The 27,249-nt window shown below is 44.4% G+C and overlaps 3 non-coding genes across 3 annotated transcripts; all 3 read left to right on the top strand.

Moving 5' to 3' along the window:
- The first annotated feature begins 1,602 nt into the window (after positions 1 to 1,602).
- On the top strand, positions 1,603 to 1,675 carry trnav-aac (transfer RNA valine (anticodon AAC)). Its single transcript has one exon. It is a non-coding gene; the product is annotated as a tRNA-Val (tRNA).
- A 3,348-nt stretch (positions 1,676 to 5,023) lies between these two features.
- On the top strand, positions 5,024 to 5,096 carry trnav-cac (transfer RNA valine (anticodon CAC)). The gene has a single exon. It is a non-coding gene; the product is annotated as a tRNA-Val (tRNA).
- A 6,590-nt stretch (positions 5,097 to 11,686) lies between these two features.
- On the top strand, positions 11,687 to 11,759 carry trnav-aac (transfer RNA valine (anticodon AAC)). The gene has a single exon. It is a non-coding gene; the product is annotated as a tRNA-Val (tRNA).
- Positions 11,760 to 27,249: the final 15,490 nt, after the last annotated feature.

Here is a 27,249-nt window from a genome sequence, read left to right on the forward strand (position 1 = left end):
GCTCTCAGGTTAGCTGCAGAGTGTTGATGACAGAACCAGTTGCAGAAGCAGTCCAGGGTCTGAGGTCTTGGAGAGTAACCGCAGTCAAAGGGTTCCAGAGTGTATACAAAATCTGGGGAATAGAACCAGGGGTGATCCCGGGTTTGAAGAGGCCTGTAGAGCCTGTCGACGTCCGCAGCTTTCAGGTAAGACATTCTCTTTAATTTTAAACCATGATTGAATTGTTGCGCCTTTTATCCTATCTCTTCACTACGTCACGACACACCGCCCTCTTAGAAGAGAGTAGCCCCTGAGCCGTCAGACCCCCCTCCAAAACCCCACACGTCGTCTGTTTTATCATCGTCGTCGTCATTCAAGGGGGATATATAATCCATAATCCAGCATATTCTCCTTCTAACCAAATCCAGTTGCGAACATTTGGTCAAGATGTCAAAACCATCATTTATACAGTTTATGACCTCTTTCAAGAACGGCCAGTCCACGGCGTCAAACATAATTTCAGTAACCTGTTTTTCTGGATCCTCCACACCCCCTTCAATAGGGTTTGTAATCAGGGTACTGCTAAACAAAACCTTACGATCTGTAGTTAGAGATAGACTCTTCACCACTCTACCGTAGTTCTGCAAGCTTTCCCATTCACACCTTTCAAAACCCTGAGTCGGAGACTCCATTTCGCATTCTCTTGGACCCTCTTGCAAGCCTTCTAGAGTCTTATCCACAAGCCCCAGATCTCTCCAGGCCATCACCTTCAACCAGTCCTCATAAGAGTATTCAATTACCGTCTCAAAAGGTTCCAACGTACCCTCCTTCTCTCCCAAAGCAAAAAGCTCCACTCCAACATAGCTGGGATCCCTTTTAAAGCGGTAACCCCGTCGAGCCCCCCAGAACAACACCCAGGAGCGTTCAATCTTCAAATTGGTGAGTACAGGAACCCTTGCCCGGGATTGTTTCTTGCGGGGTTTCATGTTGATGTCGCTGGACATGTTGAAGAAGCGGGATGTTTCTGATGCTGAGAATTAAAGAGGTATTGCCTAAAAGCAGCGCGGGTTCTTAAATAGAGAGGAGAGTTTCGGGGCGTTGCCTTCAGAGGGGTGGGGGTATTTATGGGTGGCCTTGATGTTCAGGGTTTTATGGGTGTACACTTTCTGACGGATATGACGTAGGAATAATTAAGGAAATAACTCTACCTAAAATCACGCCCCCCAATTATGACGTAGGAATATTAATAAGCTTAGGGCATACGTCATAACAAAATAGGCCGCGCCCAAAAAACCCTACTATCTACTCTTAAGTAGTTGAAGGCGCAGTATAGCTCTGATAGTCTGGTGGTGACGGAAGACCACCAGCCGTTTGAACAAGCCATTCAGCATCACCTTGTTGGGCTAAGTGCAGGCACTGTCAGAGCGCAGGGCGTCCTGCCTTTGAAAGAGTTTCTGAAGTGTCCTGATGTGCCCTTTAGCAATGCCAAACAGGTCTGTGAAAATGGCATCCTTTCGCGGCACTTCAGACGCCATCTCACAGTCTAGCCGACCTGAAATGCCTGAGCCCGTTTTACCAGCAGGCTTCAACGGTAACCGTTTGAAGCAAGACGTGGCGGTGTCAGTTTCCATAGTGTAGCGGTTATCACGTTCGCCTAACACGCGAAAGGTCCCCGGTTCGAAACCGGGCGGAAACAGCCTGCTGTGGGCTGGCCCTTTTCGTCCTGCTTGCCCTCGTGGTTCCCCAGAGGCGGTGGGTGTCTTTTCTTCATTGGAGTGCCCGAAATCGGTGCTCTCAGAGCGTCCGTCCGTCGACAGGTTGAAATTGTAAACGCTGGTGTAGCCACTTTTAATTAAAATCTGATGATGATGATGATGATGATGTTGTTGTTGTTGTTCTTGTTGTCATCGTGGTCGCCGTCATTATTATTGTTAAAGTAAAGCAGTAGTTAGATTTGTTGCTACCGTAAGGTGTAGAAGGCACAATAGCTCTGTGATTGTCTGATGGTGGCACAAGACGAGCAGCAGCTGTTTGAACAAGCCATTGAGCATCACCTTGTTGGGGTAAGTGTAAGTCTTGTCATAGCTCAGGGCATTCTTCCTGAGTTTCCAAAGTGTCCTGATGTGCCCTTGAGCAATGCAATATAGGTCAGTGAAAATAGAAACCTTTATCTCACAGGCAGGCCCACGGGAAACGCCTGTGCGCGTTTTACCAGCCTGCTTCGATGGGAGCCAATCGAAACCCCAGGACAGGTTGGTTTCTGTAGTGTAGTGGCTATCATGTTCGCCTCACACGCGAGAAGTCCCTGGTTCGAAACTGGGCGGAAACAACCCGCGGTGCACGCGTGCCAGTGCCGTGTTACCCGTCCTCATCTCTCTGCCCCATGGCCGGCCGTCGTTTTCTCTTCCTCGGAGTGGCAAGAAATCCTGACCTTGAGAACAAATGATCGCAGAAGGGTAGCTTTGCGAGGCGCTGGAACTGACACTTTTAAAATCGATACATGTCGTTGCTGTTGCAATACGACCGTAGCAGGATCGGTGACATTGCTGTTACTCTTATGTAATTGAAGGCGCAAAATAGCTCTGATAGTCTGGTGGTGACGGAAGACCACCAGCCGTTTGAACAAGCCATTCAGCATCACCTTGTTGGGCTAAGTGCAGGCACTGTCTGATCGCAGGGCGTCCTGCCTTTGAAAGAGTTTCCGAAGTATCCCGAAATCGGTGCACTCAGAGCGTCCGTCCGTCGACAGGTTGAAATTGTAAACGCTGGTGTAGCCACTTTTAATTAAAATCTGATGATGATGATGATGATGTTGTTGTTGTTCTTGTTGATGTTGTTGTTGTTGTTGTTGTTCTTGTTGTCGTCGTAGTCGCCGTCGCCGTCATTATTAATGTTAAAGTAAAGCAGTAGTTAGATTTGTTGCTACCGTAAGGTGCAGAAGGCACAATAGCTCTGTGATTGTCTGATGGTGGCACAAGACGAGCAGCAGCTGTTTGAACAAGCCATTGAGCATCACCTTGTTGGGGTAAGTGTAAGTCTTGTCATTGCTCAGGGCGTTCTTCCTTTGAAAGAGTTTCCAAAGTGTCCTGATGTGCCCTTGAGCAATGCAAAATAGGTCAGTGAAAATAGAAACCTTTATCTCACAGGCTGGCCCACGGGAAACGCCTGTGTGCGTTTTACCAGCCGGCTTCGATAGGAGTTATTCGAAACACCAGGACGGGTTGGTTTCCGTAGTGTAGTGGCTATCACGTTCGCCTAACGCACGAAAGGTCCCCGGTTTGAAACCGGGCGGAAAGAGCCTGCTGTGGGCCGGCCCTTTTCGTCCTGCTTGCCCTCGTGGTTCCCCAGAGGCGGTAGGTGGCTTTTCTTCATTGGAGTTCCCGAAATTGTTGGACTCAGAGCGTCCGTCCGTCGACAGGTTGAAATTGTAAACGCTGGTGTAGCCACTTTTAATTAAAATCTGATGATGATGTTATTGTTCTTGTTGTTGTTGTTGTTGTTCTTGTTTTTCTTTTTGTCGTCGTGGTCGCCGTCATTATTATTGTTAAAGTAAAGCTACCGTAAGGTGTAGAAGGCACAATAGCTCTGTGATTGTCTGATGGTGGCACAAGACGAGCAGCAGCTGTTTGAACAAGCCATTGAGCATCACCTTGTTGGGGTAAGTGTAAGTCTTGTCATAGCTCAGGGCGTTCTTCCTTTGAAAGAGTTTCCAAAGTGTCCTGATGTGTCCTTGAGCAATGCAAAATAGGTCAGTGAAAATACACTCACCTAAAGGATTATTAGGAACACCATACTAATACTATGTTTGACACCCTTTCGCCTTCAGAACTGACTTAATTCTACGTGGCATTGATTCAACAAGGTGCTGAAAGCATTCTTTAGAAATGTTGGCCCATATTGATAGGATAGCATCTTGCAGTTGATGGAGATTTGTGGGATGCACATCCAGGGCACGAAGCTCCCGTTCCACCACATCCCAAAGATGCTCTATTGGGTTGAGATCTGGTGACTGTGGGGGCCAGTTTAGTACAGTGAACTCATTGTCATGTTCAAGAAACCAATTTGAAATGATTCAACCTTTGTGACATGGTGCATTATCCTGCTGGAAGTAGCCATCAGAGGATGGGTACATGGTGGTCATAAAGGGATGGACATGGTCAGAAACAATGCTCAGGTAGGCCGTGGCATTTAAACGATGCCCAATTGGAACTAAGGAGCCTAAAGTGTGCCAAGAAAACATCCCCCACACCATTACACCACCACCACCAGCCTGCACAGTGGTAACAAGGCATGATGGATCCATGTTCTCATTCTGTTTACGTCAAATTCTGACTCTACCATCTGAATGTCTCAACAGAAATCGAGACTCATCAGACCAGGCAACAACTGTCCAATTTTGGTGAGTTTGTGCAAATTGTAGCCTCTTTTTCCTATTTGTAGTGGAGATGAGTGGTACCCGGTGGGGTCTTCTGCTGTTGTAGCCCATCCGCCTCAAGGTTGTACGTGTTGTGGCTTCACAAATGCTTTGCTGCATACCTCGGTTGTAACGAGTGGTTATTTCAGTCAAAGTTGCTCTTCTATCAGCTTGAATCAGTCGGCCCATTCTCCTCTGACCTCTAGCATCAACAAGGCATTTTCGCCCACAGGACTGCCGCATACTGGATGTTTTTCCCTTTTCACACCATTCTTTGTAAACCCTAGAAATGGTTGTGCGTGAAAATCCCAGTAACTGAGCAGATTGTGAAATACTCAGACCAGCCCGTCTGGCACCAACAACCATGCCACGCTCAAAATTGCTTAAATCACCTTTCTTTCCCATTCAGACTTTCAGTTTGGAGTTCAGGAGATTGTCTTGACCAGGACCACACCCCTAAATGCATTGAAGCAACTGCCATATGATTGGTTGGTTATTGAACAGGTGTTCCTAATAATCCTTTAGGTGAGTGTAGAAACCTTTATCTCACAGGCTGGCCCACGGGAAACGCCTGTGCGCGTTTTACCAGCCGGCTTCGATGGGAGCCATTCGAAACACCAGGACAGGTCGGTTTCCGTAGTGTAGTGGCTATCACGTTCGCCTCACACGCGAAAGGTCCCTGGTTCGAAACCGGGCGGAAACAACCCGCGGTGCATGCGTGCTAGTGCACACAGTGCTGACCACAAGTGAAGGTCTGAAGACTTTGTACTTGACGACCGCTGTAAATGGTTTCTTGACAGTTGTTGAGCAGAAAGTTATTGATCTTCCGAGGGAAAGGTCTGAAATCCGGGGGGTTTGCATAGGAATCAAAAAATTCACCACGGTGGTCCTCCCTTAGATAAATAGCCAGCCAATGTTCTCCGGGCATATTTTTAGGGTGTGTGTTGATTATGTACATTGCAGGTAAATTCTTGATCTTAAATTTAGGCAGCTGATCGCAGGCGTAGACTCCTTGAAACAGTTTCCGTGAGCCGGCCAGGGCATTCATGATGTGGTTGAGCTCTCTGGTGTTCATTTTAATAATAATCATACGGAACGTTTCTCCTCTGATTCACCTCAATAATGTTGTCAAACACAGCATACACGACCATATTTACAGTGTGTGGTAGAGGCTGCTTGAAACGCATCTCCAAACGCATATTGCCCGTCTTCATCAGTGAAATATGTTGTCCACACTCTTCGTCAGGGGTCAGGTTGAAACCATACAGGGTGTAACCGCTGCAGTATTCCCGGCGATCGATCAGCAGAGTTTGATCCTTGAGATGGCGACCCGTAGCCAGTACTAGACTGTAATATTCACGAACCGCATTGCCGTTTTCAAAGTCAGGTTGAAAAGGTCTGGATGGAACCTGCACACCATCGACGTACAATGCTATAAATTCCGCGTTATAATGTTTAAAGTTAAAGGTGTTCTTGTTGTAAACCCCGGTAAATGCATCATTATCCACGAGACCTATAATAACCTGTTTTGGGAGCTGTCCTAGAAACAGATTTTCCTGGTTCATCACCCGTGTCCCTGCGGGGATACTGTGGACTTTCATATAGACTCTTTCGATCGGGTACTTGGCGTTTGCCGTCACTAACGCCAGCGCGTGTCCTAGTTTAACCGCCGGGGAGACGGACACTTATTTCACAAACAGCGAGGCCGATAATATGGTCAGTTTATATTTTTCCGTATCAGGGGTCATCAGACAAAAAGCACTTTTACTACGGATCATTTTAATTTTAATGTCTACCCCGTTGAGCATGAGTTTTTCTTGGAAAAATATGTCTGCATGGATATGCCCCATTAGCTCAAAGGTCCTCCCTTCTGTTGAAGAGGCCGATCTTTTTTGCAAACCCTTATTGAGTCCCTCTGGATCCTTGTCGTCCATAGCTTCCGGGATGTCTTTGAAGAGAAGGCCGGGGCTGAACTGTTTGCTTAGGGTCTCCTCACTATAATTAAGGATACACTCCATCATGACTCTATAGGGGTAAGTATTGCTGCTTTGACTAATGAGCCGATCTCCCAGGGTCACATCCACCTGTGAAAACATGGTGGCCACCGGGTAATTGATTAATTGATGACCCCAGCGTTGGCCGTCTTCTCGATTGCATCGCCATCCTAATCAGTCACTTTACAGTTCATTAAAATAAATGTGTTATTCAAATCAATATAATCCTCGCCATTGCCAGCTATAAAAAACTCCAGAGGGGCCGTGTCTGAAATTGCAGAAAGAGGGGGAATCTCTACATATATGATCTTATCTATACTCGTTTGAGTGTATGGAACTGTAAACAGATCCAGTTCTGATTTGACGCATTCTTCCGATAGACTGTTGACAAAAGACATGTTTAAAAGATGTATCCTGAGGCTCTATTTTTCTTTCTTTGAGACTTTCTTTTTGCAGGTTTTTTCTTGTGCTGCTTCCTTCTCCGAGTGTTTCCACGATATGTTGGAGAATGAGAGATTCTTCGTTTTTTGTTAGCCACGGATCTTCGTCGCCCTGGTGGACACATGCTGTTTCTTCTTTTACCCCCCCTCCTCGCCATTACCATGAGACCCGAACCCTCCTGATGCTCATGGCTAGCTGCCCGGTTCATAACATTGGTGAACACGTCACTAACAATATTTTTAGCCGCTGATTTCAAGTGGGGTCTGGCTATAGCAAAGCCTCTCTTAAGCAGGGGTACGGCCATTCTAAAGAGACCATGAAAGAGTCCTCCTAGACCGGCGCCATACATTGTGGGGGCTCCTACAAAACCGGGCAAGCCGTTCCCGGCTTGCATCTTGTAATAATCCACATAGGCGCTAGGATCTACATAACCCCTCGAGGTAGCCATTTTAATAATGTACAAACTGTTTCAGGGGTCGAAAATGTAGTTTGACAATAACTTTACTGAAGCGGAAGGGTACGTTGATATTCTGATCCGATTTTACTTCGATCGTGATGTTGTCAAATTGGGTCTTTGAGACTGGTACGTAGTGTGGCTTGTCATAAGTAATTGTGACCATGTCATTGCTTTTACCTTTAATAAGTACATTTCTCAAAAGGGGGACATAACTATCCCCGACCCTCTGGTGGGTTATGATATCCGTATACACATAAAGAGTGTAAAAGCCGCCCCACCACTTCTGAGAACCTGCTCTCTGTGTCAGAATAGATCCCAAATATACGCCCCAGTTGGCCGCTGGTTTGAATGCTAATACCTGGTTTTGACACCTTGTACACTCTGTTTTTAATAGGGTTGTAATATAGCTTGATGTTGGGGGTGCCTTCTGAGAACTGTTTATGCATCTCATCTAATATTTTATCCACATTGTCATAATAACCTCCTTGTATCGTGAATGTCCATTGACTCTTTTTAACATCATCAAAAATGGCGAAGGTGGCATCCTTATCTTGTAAAACAGCCCAAGTGTAAGGATACTGTATTTCCGCCAACCCCACTTCCCACGACCCCCTTAGATCTATAGATTTTCCAAATTGTACCGTGTAACTGGATATTTCATTTTTAGGGTATATATCGAGAGAGGCGTTACTGGGTAGAGTCACGTAGAAGCCTCCTGATTCCATCTTGAGTATCGAAAGTAATGCCCACAACACACCCGCGGGCAAGTTGTTATAAGGATTGAATATCGCAAACCTGTTGTTCCGGGACCCAACTATTGAACTTTTCAGGCCATCCAAGCCATTTCATCAACACATATTTTTTCCGGTTCTGGGTTTTTTCAGCTAATATCTTTTCAACTCTGTATACACTGTCTTTACCCACAATAATTTTTTGTAACTCGGCTTCGTAAAACGTTCCTTCTATATCCTCCCCGTCATAGTCTTTTAACCGGTACACGGGTGGGTCTCTAGCCAACTGTTCGGTAACTGTAAAATATTCGTCAGAAAATGTTTCTTCATAACCTTTGGCAAAAGTACTCCTTAGCTTTGAAACGCGAACCACATCACCGATGTTGAACTTATAAGTAGTTTTTCCCTTCTTAATAAATGGTCCGTATAATTTTTTATAGACCTTAAAAGAATTACTTTGATCAACATCTTTAGGCTTCATTTTAATACTGGTGTGATACCCTTGGTTGTAAGCATCGATAAAATCCTGAACTTTATCAAAATACTTGAACGTGTTGACCGCTGTAAAATATCTCCACATTTTGGTCTTTATGGTGCGGTTAAACCTCTCCACTACCGATGCCCTAAGCTCATTACCGGTGGTGAAATGATGTATTTTGTGTCTCTTCAGTAGATTCTGAAATTCTCTGTTGAGAAACTCTTTTCCTTTATCAGTCTGCAGTTTTTTAGGACATCGACCCTGGGACAATATATCCTCAAAGGCCCTTGTCACCGCCCGACCTGTTTTATTATGTAGAATGCGAGCCCAGGCATATTTTGATAACACATCGATACACATCAACATCAATTTGTGACCATTGTTATGTTTTGATAAATTTGACATATCGACTAGATCCATTTGCCATTGTGAGTCTATGTCAGTTGCATATACGCGGTTTCTTTTAAAGTTAATCCTGAGAGGTTTATGTTAGGTATAGGCGTCTTGTTCCCGTAACCATTCTGAAACAACCACATCATTAACCTTCACTCCGGCCTCAGCGAGTCCTCTTTAAAAACCTTTCTTACCCGCCAAACCCCCAATCTTGGCTGGGTTGTAGTATAGTTCCTGCATTTGGGGAGCTTGCCGAGTCATTCTGTCAAATAACCACACAGACCCACACTATGCGCAAAGTTTTTATACAAGGTTTTTTATTCAACTTCAGGAGAGCAGATACCCCTTTTTAGACATTTGAGAAAAGTATAACATACACAACAATTTTTTCTACGGTCCAGACAAAATGAAATCAGATGATTGGTTACTTGATCTATATCAACAAATATACCTGTTTCTTTATCTTGTAGGCACACACCTCAGTTACATATGTAAATAAAACAACATTATGACCTATTTTAAAATTAAACAGAGGTGTATTAAACATGCTCAGTAAAAGGTCATACAGATGTTGATGAAATGGCCTAATATCATTCTTGGCCCCCTTGAGCCCTTCATCCCAGTGTTCGTACCCCCCGGTCTTTGTTACAGCAGCCATTAACTTTTCCAGGTTTGAAAGTTGATCCTCATCGATGGTTAAATCTGTAGAGAAAAGGCTCGCGTTGGCTACTTTTCTGTCAAGCACATGGTGTAATAGCGCTCTCAGGTTAGCTGCAGAGTGTTGATGACAGAACCAGTTGCAGAAGCAGTCCAGAACATTCCCCATGTTCAAAGTCCCTTAGTTCAGGTCAGAGTCTGAATCAGTGGCGTAGATGTCGAATTCTTCGTCGCTGCCCCCAGCTTTAACTTCTTTACGGAAGAAATAAGCTTTTAGCTTGCCAGCGGTTTTTCTACTCGGCTCATCCAGGTCATTGAGCAGCTGCCCAAGTTTCTCTATTATAAACGGCTCCTTTTTCAGCTCCAGCAAAATCTCATCTATGATTTTCTGGACTTGTCCCACAGTGACATGTATGTGGGAGTAAGAGAGCGCCTTGATTAGTGCCGGTTTCAGCCACGGTTTGTTCAGTCTTCTGTAAAACACATTGAAATAGAACAGGAAATAGTAACGGTCTGGTTCAAACAAACAACTGTGTCTCAACTGACTGGGGTGATTCACTTCACACCCCCGACAGACTTCTTTCAGAGCTCGGTCGATGAGAGCACTCAGAATATACACCAGGGTGCTTTTAACCACTCTGCTTACTTGGTCACATACCCCGGGCATAAATCCTGCGTCTTCATCACGCCCCCGGGACAGTCCGATGCTCATTGGGTCGCCTGGTGGTTTGTGTTTCTCCATCCATTGGACTGACCCCCTCCTGAGACGCACAGACGGTAGACAGTTCGGCAAAATCGAGGACCTCCATGAGCTCCAGAGGCTGGGGATCCCCGAGACTCATTTGGACATCCATCGCACCGCATGTTGTTTCGTCCTGAGGGACCGGGGTCTGAGGTCTTGGAGAGTAACCACAGTCAAAGGGTTCCAGAGTGTATACAAAATATGGGGAATAGAACCAGGGGTGATCCCGGGTTTGAAGAGGCCTGTAGAGCCTGTCGACGTCCGCAGCTTTCGGGTAAGACATTCTCTTTAATTTTAAACCATGAATGAATTGTTGCACCTTTTATCCTATCTCTTCACTACGTCACGACACACCGCCCTCTTAGAAGAGAGTAGCCCCTGAGCCGTCAGACCCCCCTCCAAAACCCCACACGTCGTCTGTCGTAGTTCTGCAAGCTTTCCCATTCACACCTTTCAAAACCCTGAGTCGGAGACTCCATTTCGCATTCTCTTGGACCCTCTTGCAAGCCTTCTAGAGTCTTATCCACAAGCCCCAGATCTCTCCAGGCCATCACCTTCAACCAGTCCTCATAAGAGTATTCAATTACCGTCTCAAAAGGTTCCAACGTACCCTCCTTCTCTCCCAAAGCAAAAAGCTCCACTCCAACATAGCTGGGATCCCTTTTAAAGCGGTAACCCCGTCGAGCCCCCCAGAACAACACCCAGGAGCGTTCAATCTTCAAATTGGTGAGTACAGGAACCCTTGCCCGGGATTGTTTCTTGCGGGGTTTCATGTTGATGTCGCTGGACATGTTGAAGAAGCGGGATGTTTCAGATGCTGAGAATTAAAGAGGTATTGCCTAAAAGAAGCGCGGGTTCTTAAATAGAGAGGAGAGTTTCGGGGCGTTGCCTTCAGAGGGGTGGGGGTATTTATGGGTGGCCTTGTTGTTCAGGGTTTTATGGGTGCACACTTTCTGACGGATATGACGTAGGAATAATTAAGGAAATAACTCTACCTAAAATCACGCCCCCCAATTATGACGTAGGAATATTAATAAGCTTAGGGCATACGTCATAACAAAATAGGCCGCGCCCAAAAAACCCTACTATCTACTCTTATGTAGTTGAAGGCGCAGTATAGCTCTCATAGTCTGGTGGTGACGGAAGACCACCAGCCGTTTGAACAAGCCATTCAGCATCACCTTGTTGGGTTAAGTGCAGGCACTGTCAGAGCGCAGGGCGTCCTGCCTTTGAAAGAGTTTCCGAAGTGTCCTGATGTGCCCTTTAGCAATGCCAAACAGGTCTGTGAAAATGGCATCCTTTCGCCGCACTTCTCACAGCCTAGCCGACCTGAAACACCTGAGCCCGTTTTACCAGCAGGCTTTAACGGTAACCATTTGAAGCAAGAGGCAGCGGTGTCAGTTTCCGTAGTGTAGTGGTTATCACGTTCGCCTAACGCGCGAAAGGTCCCCGGTTCGAAACCGGGCGGAAACAGCCTACTGTGGGCTGGCCCTTTTCGTCATGCTTGCCCTCGTGGTTCCCCGGAGGCGGTGGGTGTCTTTTCTTCATTGGAGTGCCCGCAATCGATGCACTCAGAGCGTCCGTCCGTCGACAGGTTGAAATTGTAAACGCTGGTGTAGCCACTTTTAATTAAAATCTGATGATGATGATGATGATGATGTTGTTGTTGTTGTTCTTGTTGTTGTTGTTCTTGTTGTCATCGTGGTCGCCGTCATTATTATTGTTAAAGTAAAGCAGTAGTTAGATTTGTTGCTACCGTAAGGTGTAGAAGACAACAGTTGGTATGGCGTGTGATATCAAAACATTCAGAATACTTTTAACCTATATAATTTATAAGCTTTGTAAAATAAACCCAAATATCTCTTTTGCGGGGATAAACGCTGTTCTGAGTAGTTTGTGACTTGTTTAATACCAAACAAAGCATCGCTATAAAAAAAAAAAAAAAAATCACTGTAAAAGCGCTAGTTATTTTTGATCTTTATAGTTATTTTCTAGGCTCAGGTTGTTTTTTAGCGCTTATAAAGGCCTGAAATATTCTTAGTGGTTGTTGACTATAGGTCTTGATGCTTAAAAATGTTTTTTTGAGAGACCAAAAGGTTCTAATAAAAGTTTAGAGTAGAGAGGAGAGAAATCGTCTCCATCTTGGTTTCTATTTGAAATTTGATGCAGTGTCATTTTATTGGTTGGTTTTGATATGTTAATTGGTAACAGGGTGGCACAAAGGCCAGACCAGAACAATGCCTTACAAACAGATCCGGCATGTGGCCATCAGTATAAGTATGAAGGTCTGGTCTTCAGCTCGACAGACTCATACTGACCTTTCGATTTAAGACTAAAGATCAACAATGTCCGGAAACAACATCAGCGATTCGATTTAAACGAGTTTTTAGGCAAGTCTTCAGATTATTTTCATTGACTCAGAGCGTGTTGTGTGCATGTATTGTAAATAAGGCTATAACATCTGTTTTAAGTTCTGTAAAATTATTTTTCAACCAGTCAACAGGAGTTAATTCCCAACGCTGAGGAGATCATCTGGAACAACGACGGTAAGATTTTTGTGTTTGCGCTCATGGGTTCTTATGCATGGGTGTGTGTGGTTTTGAAGCGGCTCATTAGAGTTATGAAAACGTTTTAATATATATTAATGCCGGTCTCTTTAATTACACAGAAACTATCGAAAGGCCTGTGATTAATGTCTCCGAGGATCGACCAAGAGAAGTGGTTGTCCCTAGACAGGCTGTCTGCCGACCGGGTAAGAACTAAACCCCTGTTTGTTTGTATAACGTTTCTGTAAGATGTTTGAGTCCAGTTTTGTTAATTTTAAAAAATTATCCTGTCTAACAGTATTAAGAAACGTGGTTCGAGACAACGAAAGGCCTTCCACATCGAGGGCTTGTTTCGTTTTACCTTCGAGAACCGTAACCTTTCAAGAATCTGAAAGGCCGTTAGCCCCGGTATCTGATAGCTGTGAGTATATGTCTGCAGCCTGTAAGAGGTTAAAGCTTTTTATAAAGCGGTGTGGTTAAAGGTTAAACATGTCTCTTACCTTCACAGCGGTGCAAAAAGCTAAACCAGCCGAAAAACATAAGAAACGATTATTCTGTGGAGGTAAGTAAGATCTTTCAAACTTTAATGTTTTTAAAAGGGCTTTGTTTGCCCGTTGATGGCTAATATTTAAGCGATGGGTGACCGTTTCCTGTAGGGCGGGGGGTTCTGGGAAAGATCTTTAGAAGTCCGGACAGGTCTATGCTTGTTTCTGGGGAACGTGTTTAGAAATGACCGATTGCCGTACCGTCTGGTTAGGAAGTAAAGACGTCCGAAAGGGTTTAGTAAGTTGTTTGGCTTATCTCCCGCTATTATACTTCTGTTTTAAAGTGGTTGTAGGAAAAGGCTTGAAGGTGTTCATTGTATTTAATATTTAAACAGATCGTGAAAACATTTGTGAAACAGGAAGTCCCGGGATCAGGAAGCGTTTACACTTGGAAGGTTCGTTTAAAAATGAAATGTTGTTGTGTGTGTGTGTGTTTTATTAACAATATTACAGTTTTTAAAGAAACATTTAAGAAACAGTTTATTTACAGCGGCTTCTCTGTTTTACATTTATTATCAAGTCCTAATAAATATATTGTCTGTAAATAATAAGGCGTTGTAGTGAATGTCTAAGGCTATTTTCAAAGGTTTAAAAAAGCTAAAGGTTTTGAATGTCCTGGACATGTTGTTTTAAGTTTGATTTCTGTCACCGTTTAAAGATGTAAATGTAATGTATATTTTTATTCTTCCCAAGACTCTTGGGATAGTCATTCTGTGGATGAGCTATTGAGGACAATTACCCCGTCTAAGTGGGATCAAACATCTTCCCCGGTGAGATCACCGATAGGATCCCCCACGGTGGTCTTGGAGACCCCCCAACATCTACTCAGGCCACAGCCTTCTGGGGGTAATTCAACACCCCAGATTCAGCCCGCCGCATTGTCGGGCGGAACAAATACAGGCATCCAACAACCTCAGGGGTCGCCGTCAGTCAGGGCTGACACACCACCCAACGACGGCCTGGTTTCAACATCGTCCCCCCAGACCCGTTTCTTGGCTACAGAAACGCGGAACAGTACCCCGCGCTTGGCCAGGGTGTCACCGCAAAGGCCTTCTTGGTCTCCGTCCATGAGTATACGCTCGCTCCCTGCCTCCTTCGACCGAGATTTACCGGAGCGACCATCCTTTGAAGCTGAGCCAGGCCACCAGCCCCCGAAGCTACTTCCTGAAGGTCGGCATGAGTTGCTACATACTTTGTTACAAAATCAAAGACTTGTGTTAGTGGGGCAAAACCTGCTGATAGAGAGCCAAAACACCCTTATTAATACCCTTACTAACGAATTGTACCGTATTTAATGTTTTAATAGACACAAAACGCCTTACTATTGTGGGTTGTTGGAAAAATAAAAAATAAATTAAAAAATGTCCTGACTTGGTAAAAGAACTCACAAACTAAAGGATTATGAACAAGCTAGGGCCCCAAAAAGACCTTCCCGAGAGAACATCCCCGGCCCTGTTGTGAACTCCTCTGATGTCCCAATGAACCTGGAACTATTACAAATGATAAATGATTTAAATAACCCCCAATTACCACCGATAGAATGTGAATTAACAGACTTACCGGTGAACCCCGACCTGTTACAGATGGTCAATGATCTAAATAACCACCTCCCACCGGTAGCGCTTATAGAGGTTCACCCCCTAGTTCACCCCGATTTGTTTGAAATGGTGGAGGCTTTGGAGGAGCTACCCCGACCAAATTCTGCCCCTATTATAAATGATTTGAGACAATTAGAACACAGGATGGCGGCAGAAGCAGCCATCACTATAGAGGAGGGTCTTGACATTAACCGGTTGGATATCTTTGAAGGACTTTTACAGGCTTTAAATGAGCCTCCTCAAAAAGGGGGTTTTGTAGATGTCAGCAGTGGGGGTGTTCGGAATGTGGAGGGTTCTGAGACTGATAAGGCTGTGGAGGACATGCTCTGTGAGAATGTAGGGGGTGAAGGCTTTGTTCAAAATGATGATGTGTCCAAGAGTACCAGTGATCCCGTGATTATAGATAGACCGGCCTATAACAATTTTGAAATGATTCAGCGTTTTAATTTTGCAGAACTTTTAAATTGTGACAATTATGCAGAAATATTTGTCAACATACACGAGGCCTTGCAGAAAATGCTTGAACAGGTTGCTGAAAGGGTCAGACCTCGAGATGTTGTACAGTTAGAACTCAGAGGGGATGATTTGTTTAGCAACCTATCTGTAATGCTGAGTGGAGATAATTTAGACGTCTGGCTAAAATCGAAGCGTTATTGCAAAGTAACGCAGCCATCTTAGCTGATGAAAGTCTGTCTCTGGTAATGAATGTGGTTCGTAACCCTGAGGGTGGGGCGCTTAGATGACTGTCGAAATGCTTGAAGAACGACATAATTAGGACCAAGCTCAGGCAATTAGTGGTGAGTTCCAGTGGGGACAATAAGCTCTGTTTTGCTTACAGTTTAATAAAACTACTCACCCCCGACATGCCTGAACCCCAAGCTCTGCAAGAGGCTTTAATGCTTCATCAGAGGGCCGGCTTAAACTCTCAACAGATGGTTGCCTTTTCAGACATCACCAAGTTTGAGGAGTTGTTGTCTTTAAAAATTGTTGTGTGGTACCGTTGTGAGGTAAAGGAAGTATTTGTGAAATTTCAGACACATCCTGAAACCCATACACAGACACTGTTTCTCTTCCTAAGTGATAGTCATTACTTTGGAATAAAGAGTTTGACGGCTTTTTTGGGTTGTTCGTATGTTTGTCATTGGTGTTATAAGGCCTTCAATGATAAGCTTAAGCACCGCTGTGACGGTTACTGTAACGTCTGTTTCAATCCGCAATGTCGTAAGGGTTTGGCCCCTACCATCCGATGTAAAGATTGCTTAAGGATTTGTCTCTCAGCGTTCTGTTTTTCCGAGCATAAGGTACAGAGGGCCGCTGCTGAGAGGGGTTAAAAAATGGAGTTATTGTGATCAAACTAAATGTTGCCCGCAGTGTTGCCTCCAGTACCGTTTTCATGAGGTTAAACCACACAAATGTCTGGAGCCGAGATGCAGGATCTGTAATGCTGATTTAACCCCGGGGTCCGAACACCAGTGCTTTATTCAGCCGGTTAAAAAGGAGCCGCCGCACAACTGGTATGTCTTTTTTGATTTTGAATGCCGGCAAGAAAACGGGGTCCACGTTGCTAATTATATACACTGTATTGACATGTTGGATCGTGAGTGGTCAGCTAGCGGTGAGAGTTGTGTCAGGGATTTCTTTACGCGGTATCGAGGTCCAAAATACCTCAATTACACATTTATTGCCCACAATGCTAAGGGTTATGATTCTTACATTTTGATGAAGTATCTGGTGGAAAATGGGGTGACCCCAAGAATAATAGCTCAGGGTAGCAAGATCATGTGTTTCACCGACGAAGCTTTCAACTAACGTTACATAGACTTGTTAAATTTCCTCCCCATGAAATTGAGCGCTTTGCCTAAGGCTCTGGGTTTTGAGGCTCAGAAGAAAGGTTGGTTCTGCCATTTTTTTAATACTAAGGACACTCAAAATTATCAAGGGTCCTACCCGCCCGCCTCTTATTATGGGGCTGATACTATGATGTCTCATGAGAGGGAGGAATTCTTTAAATGGTACAATACGGTTAAGTGAGGTGTTTTTGATTTCCGAGAAGAGATGGCCGCTTATTGTAAAAATGATGTGGTGATCCTTAAAGAAGCCTGTGTGCGTTTCTGCGCCGAGGTTATCAACACATCGGGTCTCAACCCTTTGCAAAGTGTGACCATAGCGTCTCTCTGCATGAAAATGTATCGGTCCAATTTCTTGCAGAAAAACACTATAGCGGTCACCACTTCTGACAACTATCGTGCTAGACAAAAGAACTTTTCGACTGTCTCCATACAGTGGGTGGAATACCTGAGTGCCCGGGATAACATCTTCATCAGACATGCTTTAAATCAAGGGGAAGTAAAAATGGGGCCTTACTACTTAGACGGTTTTAGCGACGTGTCCGGGCGGCGTACCGCTTATGAGTTTGCCGGTTGTATTTACCATGGCTGTCCTCAGTGCTTTGACCCAAACACCTTTAACCCCGTAACACTAAAACTCTGCGGTGATATGTACTATGATTTCCAGGAACGAATTGAAACTTTAAAAAACACCTATGGTTTGAAAGTGCTGGTGATTTGGGAACACGAGTGGACGACCCTGAAGCAACAGGATGCGGGGGTACAACGGTTTATGGAAACCTTGGACTTTCCTGAATGTCTAGAGCCCCGGGATGCGTTATTTGGGGGTTGTACCAATGCCCTCTGTTTACATTATGAGGTAAAGGAGGGTGAGAGAGTAGATTACTATGATTTCACCAGTCTGTACCCTTATGTCAACAAGACCAAAATGTACCCGGTGGGGCGTCCAACCATTGTTTATCGTGACTTTCTCGAAATCGGACATTACTTTAGTTTGATCAAAGTCACCATGTACCCTCCTCGCGAGCTGTTCTTACCCGTGTTGCCTTACAGGTGTTCGGGAAAATTGATGTTCCCTCTGTGTAGAACGTGTGTGGAAACTGAAAATCAAACTACCTCTTGTCTGCACAGTGATGAAGAGAGAGCGCTGACGGGTGTCTGGTGTAGCATTGAGCTTGACAAGGCGGTGGAGAAAGGTTACAGAGTCGGTAAGGTGTATGAGGTTTGGCATTTTTCTGAAAAAACTGATACTCTTTTTGCTGATTACATTATGATCCATCTGAAAGGGAAACAGGAGGCATCGGGCTATCCCTCATGGTGTGTTGACTCCGCGGCCAAAGAGCGATACGTTCAGCAATATTTTGAAAAGGAAGGGATCCGTCTAGAGCCGGGGAACATAACTGTAAACCCCGCCAAGAGACAAATGTCCAAACTGATTTTAAACAGTCTGTGGGGTAAGTTTGGGGAAAGAAATTACCGTCTAAACACAACCTTGATTAAAACCCCTGAACTGTTCATAGAATTTATGTTTTCCAAACAACATGCAGTATCACACTTTCAATTCTTAAATGACCACGTGGCACAGGTCCAGTGGAGGGCCCCTAAAGATTTCCCCACCAAACAGGGGAATGTTAATGTTTTCATAGCGGTTTTTACCACGGCTTACGCCCGGCTTGAACTGTACAACTTAATGGATCAGTTGCAGGAACGCACGCTCTATCATGATACTGACTCTGTAATCTTTGTCACCAGGCCAGGGGATTGGGTCCCTCCCCTCGGGGACTACCTTGGGGAGTTAACGAGCGAACTAGATCCTCAGGACCACATAGTGGAGTTTGTTTCAGGGGGTCCTAAGACTTACGCATACAGAACGGCTGCGGGTAAGACCTGTATGAAAGTTAAGGGTTTCACTCTGAACCATTGTAACAACAAGCTCATTAACATCAAGTCTCTGACGACCCTGGTAGAAAGTTTTTTAACCGAGAAAGACGCGCCTCCTCGTGAGATTATTACAGCCGGAAATCAGATCTATCGCAATAAAAAGGGGTACACGTTGGAAAATAGATCACTAAACAAACGATTCAGGGTGGTGTACAATAAAAGAGTGTTGAAGACTGATTATACCACTCTGCCTTATGGATATTAGCGGTGGTTTTGATAACAGACTTCAACACCCTTTCTCCTGTATTATAGCCGGTCCCTCCAATTCGGGGAAGAGCTATCTTATAAAGAACATCATAGAAGATGTGGACGCAACCGTGTCCCAAGCTCTTGACAACATAGTGTGGTGTTACTCTTGCTGGCAACCTCTCTACGATGATTTGGCTTCGGAAAAAAATAATCTGAAATTTGTGCAAGGTCTCCCCGCCTCGTTGTGTGGCGATGACTTGTTCCCGCCCGGTCAAACTAACCTAGTGATCCTTGATGACCAGATGGAGCAGGCCGGTGACAACAGTGAAGTGGAAAAAGCTTTCACAAAGTACACTCATCATAGGAATTAAAGTATTATTTATTTAGTTCAAAATCTATTTTTTCAAGGTAAAAAAAGCCGCACTATTAATTTAAATGCCAATTATATAATTCTTTTTAAAAACCCCAGAGATAAACTACAGGTCACCGTCTTGGCTCGTCAAATGTACCCTAACCAGACCAAGTTCTTTTTGGAGGCATTTGAGGATGCCACCAAAAAACCCTACGGGTACTTGATTGCGGACTTAAAAGCACAAACCCCAGAAGACTTTCGCCTCAGAACAGGTTTGTGCCCGCCCGATTGGCCGGCAGTCTATGTGCTAAAGAAAAGGAAATAAATAAGAATGTCTGTTCGGATTAAAAGAAATCTGCCGCTTTTGCAAATGTTATTTGAGAGGAGCCCGCGCCATAGGAAAGCTGTGCTGGCAGGGGCCCCCTCGGATTTGATCGAGACCCTGTGTGAAATAGCTTTTAACATCTTACGCGGTAATATACCCCTAACCCCTTCTCAACATTCTAAACTCAAAAAACAAAAAGCGGTTATCAAGATCATCGCTAATAAGAAGTATTCTATTAAAAGAAAAAGAAAGAAGATTAATCAAACCGGGGGTTTTATAGGACCGCTGTTGAGCATAGCCGTGCCTTTCCTAACCAGTCTTCTAGCTTCCAGAGTGGGTTAATAATGGAATATGCTCAGAAAATGTTTTTGATCCCTCAGGAGCAGCTTGAGAAACTGAGAAAAAATGTTGTCGGGCCAGAGCCCATTAGACAAACGGCCGAAAACAACCTGGACTCTGAAATGAAAGCTATACAGGCCAGGGCCGATTTAAATCAGTATTCCAAAGCCCAGTTGTATACCAACACGTTACAGCGCTACCTCCGTCTGGTTAGACAGGGTGAAAAAGATCAAAACATTTTAACTTTAACCATGGCCTCTCAAGAAAATGGTTCTGGGGCTGATGCGGGGGGAACGGTTGATAAAGATGTTGCGGTGACCGAACCTGTTGAGAGTTCAGAGGGAGATGTTGTAACGGATGTTTTGAGAAACATGCCGGCCAGAAGCAAAAGACATGCAGAATATATCCTGCACAAAATGGTTCAGAAACCGCGGGTAACGGCTTGGAATGAACAGGGTGAATTTGTTTTTAAAGGACAACTGATCAAAGGTTCACACATGTTTGATTTGTTGAAGAGTGTCACTAGCACTAATAAGGTACCCGATAGTCGCCGACCTGTAGGCTGGAATGCTTTCCTACAGGCGATGGCCTGTCTGAACATGCCCCAATCAACAGTTCCTAACCAGGAAACGCGACAAAAAATCCGTCTGTGTAAAGAGGTGGAGCCTGATCTGACTCCGATATCTCATTACTCTGACCGTGCTGAGCGACCATCCTCAGGATCTATCCATCGTTGGGAAGCTTATTAATCTCATGTTTTTATTTGTCTCCCCTGTAAATAATGACCCGACAAACAATTTTTTATTTTTATTTTTTATTTTTCAAATGTTGTACATTTATTTATACCATAACCCCTGCTTTGTATAAGAATTGTGTTGAATAAAAACAAAACTAATGATTCAAAGGCTGTTTTCATTATTTTTTCACCTTAACACGCATGACATCTTTTAAAATCCTCACAAGAACACCCCATCTGTATACACGGCTGGCTAGGGTCGTAAGTCATTGTGTTATAAGGGGGGGTCCACAGTGTCCTGACAAACTCTGCCACTTTTTTATCATTTTGGCCTAAATCCTCACTGTACAAGGCCATAATATCGGGGTATGACCTTCCTTTAGATCTATGATATAAGAAAAACACACAGTGTTGACCACAAGTGAAGGTCTGAAGACTTTGTACTTGACGACCGCTGTAAATGGTTTCTTGACAGTTGTTGAGCAGAAAGTTATTGATCTTCCGAGGGAAAGGTCTGAAATCCGGGGGGTTTGCATAGGAATCAAAAAATTCACCACGGTGGTCCTCCCTTAGATAAATAGCCAGCCAATGTTCTCCGGGCATATTTTTAGGGTGTGTGTTGATTATGTACATTGCAGGTAAATTCTTGATCTTAAATTTAGGCAGCTGATCGCAGGCGTAGACTCCTTGAAACAGTTTCCGTGAGCCGGCCAGGGCATTCATGATGTGGTTGAGCTCTCTGGTGTTCATTTTAATAATAATCATACATAACGTTTCTCCTCTGATTCACCTCAATAATGTTGTCAAACACTGCATACACGACCATATTTACAGTGCGTGGTAGAGGCTGCTTGAAACGCATCTCCAAACGCATATTGCCCGTCTTCATCAGTGAAAAATGTTGTCCACACTCTTCGTCAGGGGTCAGGTTGAAACCGTACAGGGTGTAACCGCTGCAGTATTCCCGGCGATCGATCAGCAGAGTTTGATCCTTGAGATGGCGACCCGTAGCTAGTACTAGACTGTCATATTCACGAACCGCATTGCCGTTTTCAAAGTCAGGTTGAAAAGGTCTGGATGGAACCTGCACACCATCGACGTACAACGCTATAAATTCCGCGTTATAATGTTTAAAGTTAAAGGGGTTCTTGTTGTAAACCCTGGTAAATGCATCATTATCTTCGAGACCTATAATAACCTGTTTTGGGAGCTGTCCTAGAAACAGATTTTCCTGGTTCATCACCCGTGTCCCTGCGGGGATACTGTGGACTTTCATATAGACTCTTTCGATCGGGTACTTGGCGTTTGCCGTCATTAACGCCTGCGCGTGTCCTAGTTTAACCGCCGGGGAGACGGACACTTTTTTCACAAACAGCGAGGCCGATAATATGGTCAGTTTATATTTTTCAGTATCAGGGGTCATCAGACAAAAAGCACTTTTACTACGGATCATTTTAATTTTAATGTCTACCCCGTTGAGCATGAGTTTTTCTTGGAAAAATATGTCTGCATGGATATGCCCCATTAGCTCAAAGGTCCTCCCTTCTGTTGAAGAGGCCGTTCTTTTTTGCAAACCCTTATTGAGTCCCTCTGGATCCTTGTCGTCCATAGCTTCCGGGATGTCTTTGAAGAAAAGGCCGGGGCTGAACTGTTTGCTTAGGGTCTCCTCACTATAATTAAGTATACACTCCATCATGGCTCTATAGGGGTAAGTATTGCTGCTTTGACTAATGAGCCGATCTCCCAGGGTCACATTCACCTGTGTAAACATGGTGGCCACCGGGTAATTGATGACCCCATCGTTGGTCGTCTTCTCGATTGCATCGCCATCCTCATCAGTCACTTTACAGTTCATTAAAATAAATGTGTTATTCAAATCAATATAATCCTCGCCATTGCCAGCTATAAAAAACTCCAGAGGGGCCGTGTCTGAAATTGCAGAAAGAGGGGGAATCTCTACATATATGCTCTTATCTATACTCGTTTGAGTGTATGGAACTGTAAACAGATCCAGTTCTGATTTGACGCATTCTTCCGATAGACTGTGGACAAAAGACATGTTTAAAAGATGTATCCTGAGGCTCTATTTTTCTTTCTTTGAGACTTTCTTTTTGCAGGTTTTTTCTTGTGCTGCTTCCTTCTCCGAGTGTTTCCACGATATGTTGGAGAATGAGAGATTCTTCGTTTTTTGTTAGCCACGGATCTTTGTCGCCCCCTGGTGGACACATGCTGTTTCTTCTTTTACCCCCCCTCCTCGCCATTACCATGAGACCCGAACCCTCCTGATGCTCATGGCTAGCTGCCCGGTTCATAACATTGGTGAACACGTCACTAACAATATTTTTAGCCGCTGATTTCAAGTGGGGTCTGGCTATAGCAAAGCCTCTCTTAAGCAGGGGTATGGCCATTCTAAAGAGACCACGAAAGAGTCCTCCTAGACTGGCGCCATACATTGTGGGGGCTCCTACAATACCGGGCAAGCCGTTCCATCTTGCATCTTGTAATAATCCACATAGGCGCTAGGATCTACATAACCCCTCGAGGTAGCCATTTTAATAATGTACACACTGTTTCAGGGGTCGAAAATGTAGTTTGACATTAACTTTACCGATGCGGAAGGGTACGTTGATATTCTGATCCAATTTTACTTCGATCGTGATGTTGTCAAAGTGGGTCTTTGAGACTGGTACGTAGTGTGGTTTGTCATAAGTAATTGTGACCATGTCATTGCTTTTACCTTTAATAAGTACATTTCTCAAAAGGGGGACATAACTATCCCCGACCCTCTGGTGGGTTATGATATCCGTATACACATAAAGAGTGTAAAAGCCGCCCCACCACTTCTGAGAACCTGCTCTCTGTGTCAGAATAGAACCCAAATATACGCCCCAGTTGGCCGCTGGTTTGAATGCTAATACCTGGTTTTGACACCTTGTACACTCTGTTTTTAATAGGGTTGTAATATAGCTTGATGTTGGGGGTGCCTTCTGAGAACTGTTTATGCATCTCATCTAATATTTTATCCACATTGTCATAATAACCTCCTTGTATCGTGAATGTCCATTGACTCTTTTTAACATCATCAAAAATGGCGAAGGTGGCATCCTTATCTTGTAAAACAGCCCAAGTGTAAGGATACTGTATTTCCGCCAACCCCACTTCCCACGACACCCTTAGATCTATAGATTTTCCAAATTGTACCGTGTAACTGGATATTTCATTTTTAGGATATATATCGAGAGAGGCATTACTGGGTAGAGTCACGTAGAAGCCTCCTGATTCCATCTTGAGAATCGAAAGTAATGCCCCCAACACACCCGCGGGCATGTTGTTATAAGGATTGAATATCGCAAACCTGTTGTTCCGGGACCCAACTATTGAACTTTTCAGGCCATCCAAGCCATTTCATCAACACATATTTTTTCCGGTTCTGGGTTTTTTCAGCTAATATCTTTTCAACTCTGTATACACTGTCTTTACCCACAATAATTTTTTGTAACTCGGCTTCGTAAAACGTTCCTTCTATATCCTCCCTGTCATAGTCTTTTAACCGGTACACGGGGGGGTCTCTAGCCAACTGTTCGGTAACTGTAAAATATTCGTCAGAAAATGTTTGTTCATAACCTTTGGCAAAAGTACTCCTTAGCTTTGAAACGCGAACCACATCACCGATGTTGAACTAATAAGTAGTTTTTCCCTTCTTAATAAATGGTCCGTATAATTTTTTATAGACCTTAAAAGAATTACTTTGATCAACATCTATAGGCTTCATTTTAATACTGGTGTGATACCCTTGGTTGTAAGCATCGATAAAATCCTGAACTTTATCAAAATACTTGAACGTGTTGACCGCTGTAAAATATCTCCACATTTTGGTCTTTATGGTGCGGTTAAACCTCTCCACTACCGATGCCCTAAGCTCATTACCAGTGGTGAAATGATGTATTTTGTGTCTCTTCAGTAGAATCTGAAATTCCCTGTTGAGAAACTCTTTTCCTTTATCAGTCTGCAGTTTTTTAGGACATCGACCCTGGGACAATATATCCTCAAAGGCCCTTGTCACCGCCCGACCTGTTTTATTATGTAGAATGCGAGCCCAGGCATATTTTGATAACACATCGATACACATCAACATCAATTTGTGACCATTGTTATGTTTTGATAAATTTGACATATCGACTAGATCCATTTGCCATTGTGAATCTATGTCAGTTGCATATATGCGGTTTCTTTTAAAGTTAATCCTGAGAGGTTTATGTAAGGTATAGGCGTCTTGTTCCCGTAACCATTCTGAAACAACCACATCATTAACCTTCACTCCGGCCTCAGCGAGTCCTCTTTGAAAACCCTTCTTACCCGCCAAACCCCCAATCTTGGCTGGGTTGTAGTATAGTTCCTGCATTTGGGGAGCTTGCCGAGTCATTCTGTCAAATAACCACACAGACCCACACTATGCGCAAAGTTTTTATACAAGGTTTTTTATTCAACTTCAGGAGAGCAGATACCCCTTTTTAGACATTTGAGAAAAGTATAACATACACAACAATTTTTTCTACGGTCCAGACAAAAAGAAATCAGATGATTGGTTACTTGATCTATATCAACAAATATACCTGTTTCTTTATCTTGTAGGCACACACCTCAGTTACATATGTAAATAAAACAACAATATGACCTATTTTAAAAGTAAACAGAGGTGTATTAAACATGCTCAGTAAAAGGTCATACAGATGTTGATGAAATGGCCTAATATCATTCTTGGCCCCCTTGAGCCCTTCATCCCAGTGTTCGTACCCCCCGGTCTTTGTTACAGCAGCCATTCACTTTTCCAGGTTTGAAAGTTGATCCTCATCGATGGTTAAATCTGTAGAGAAAAGGCTCGCGTTGGCTACTTTTCTGTCAAGCACATGGTGTAATAGCGCTCTCAGGTTAGCTGCAGAGTGTTGATGACAGAACCAGTTGCAGAAGCAGTCCAGAACATTCCCCATGTTCAAAGTCCCTTAGTTCAGGTCAGAGTCTGAATCAGTGGCGTAGATGTCGAATTCTTCGTCGCTGCCCCCAGCTTTAACTTCTTTACGGAAGAAATAAGCTTTTAGCTTGCCAGCGGTTTTTCTACTCGGCTCATCCAGGTCATTGAGCAGCTGCCCAAGTTTCTCTATTATAAACGGCTCCTTTTTCAGCTCCAGCAAAATCTCATCTATGATTTTCTGGACTTGTCCCACAGTGACATGTATGTGGGAGTAAGAGAGCGCCTTGATTAGTGCCGGTTTCAGCCACGGTTTGTTCAGTCTTCTGTAAAACACATTGAAATAGAACAGGAAATAGTAACGGTCTGGTTCAAACAAACAACTGTGTCTCAACTGACTGGGGTGATTCACTTCACACCCCCGACAGACTTCTTTCAGAGCTCGGTCGATGAGAGCACTCAGAATATACACCAGGGTGCTTTTAACCACTCTGCTTACTTGGTCACATACCCCGGGCATAAATCCTGCGTCTTCATCACGCCCCCGGGACAGTCCGATGCTCATTGGGTCGCCTGGTGGTTTGTGGGGTGTTTCTCCATCCATTGGACTGACCCCCTCCTGAGACGCACAGACGGTAGACAGTTCGGCAAAATCGAGGCCCTCCATGAGCTCCAGAGGCTGGGGATCCCCGAGACTCATTTGGACATCCATCGCACCGCATGTTGTTTCGTCCTGAGGGACCGGGGTCTGAGGTCTTGGAGAGTAACCACAGTCAAAGGGTTCCAGAGTGTATACAAAATCTGGGGAATAGAACCAGGGGTGATCCCGGGTTTGAAGAGGCCTGTAGAGCCTGTCGACGTCCGCAGCTTTCGGGTAAGACATTCTCTTTAATTTTAAACCATGAATGAATTGTTGCACCTTTTATCCTATCTCTTCACTACGTCACGACACACCGCCCTCTTAGAAGAGAGTAGCCCCTGAGCCGTCAGACCCCCCTCCAAAACCCCACACGTCGTCTGTCGTAGTTCTGCAAGCTTTCCCATTCACACCTTTCAAAACCCTGAGTCGGAGACTCCATTTCGCATTCTCTTGGACCCTCTTGCAAGCCTTCTAGAGTCTTATCCACAAGCCCCAGATCTCTCCAGGCCATCACCTTCAACCAGTCCTCATAAGAGTATTCAATTACCGTCTCAAAAGGTTCCAACGTACCCTCCTTCTCTCCCAAAGCAAGAAGCTCCACTCCAACATAGCTGGGATCCCTTTTAAAGCGGTAACCCCGTCGAGCCCCCCAGAACAACACCCAGGAGCGTTCAATCTTCAAATTGGTGAGTACAGGAACCCTTGCCCGGGATTGTTTCTTGCGGGGTTTCATGTTGATGTCGCTGGACATGTTGAAGAAGCGGGATGTTTCAGAAGCTGAGAATTAAAGAGGTATTGCCTAAAAGAAGCGCGGGTTCTTAAATAGAGAGGAGAGTTTCGGGGCGTTGCCTTCAGAGGGGTGGGGGTATTTATGGGTGGCCTTGTTGTTCAGGGTTTTATGGGTGTACACTTTCTGACGGATATGAGGTAGGAATAATT

This window comes from Amia ocellicauda (assembly GCF_036373705.1).
Source record: "Amia ocellicauda isolate fAmiCal2 chromosome 11 unlocalized genomic scaffold, fAmiCal2.hap1 SUPER_11_unloc_1, whole genome shotgun sequence".
Lineage (NCBI taxonomy): Eukaryota > Metazoa > Chordata > Actinopteri > Amiiformes > Amiidae > Amia > Amia ocellicauda.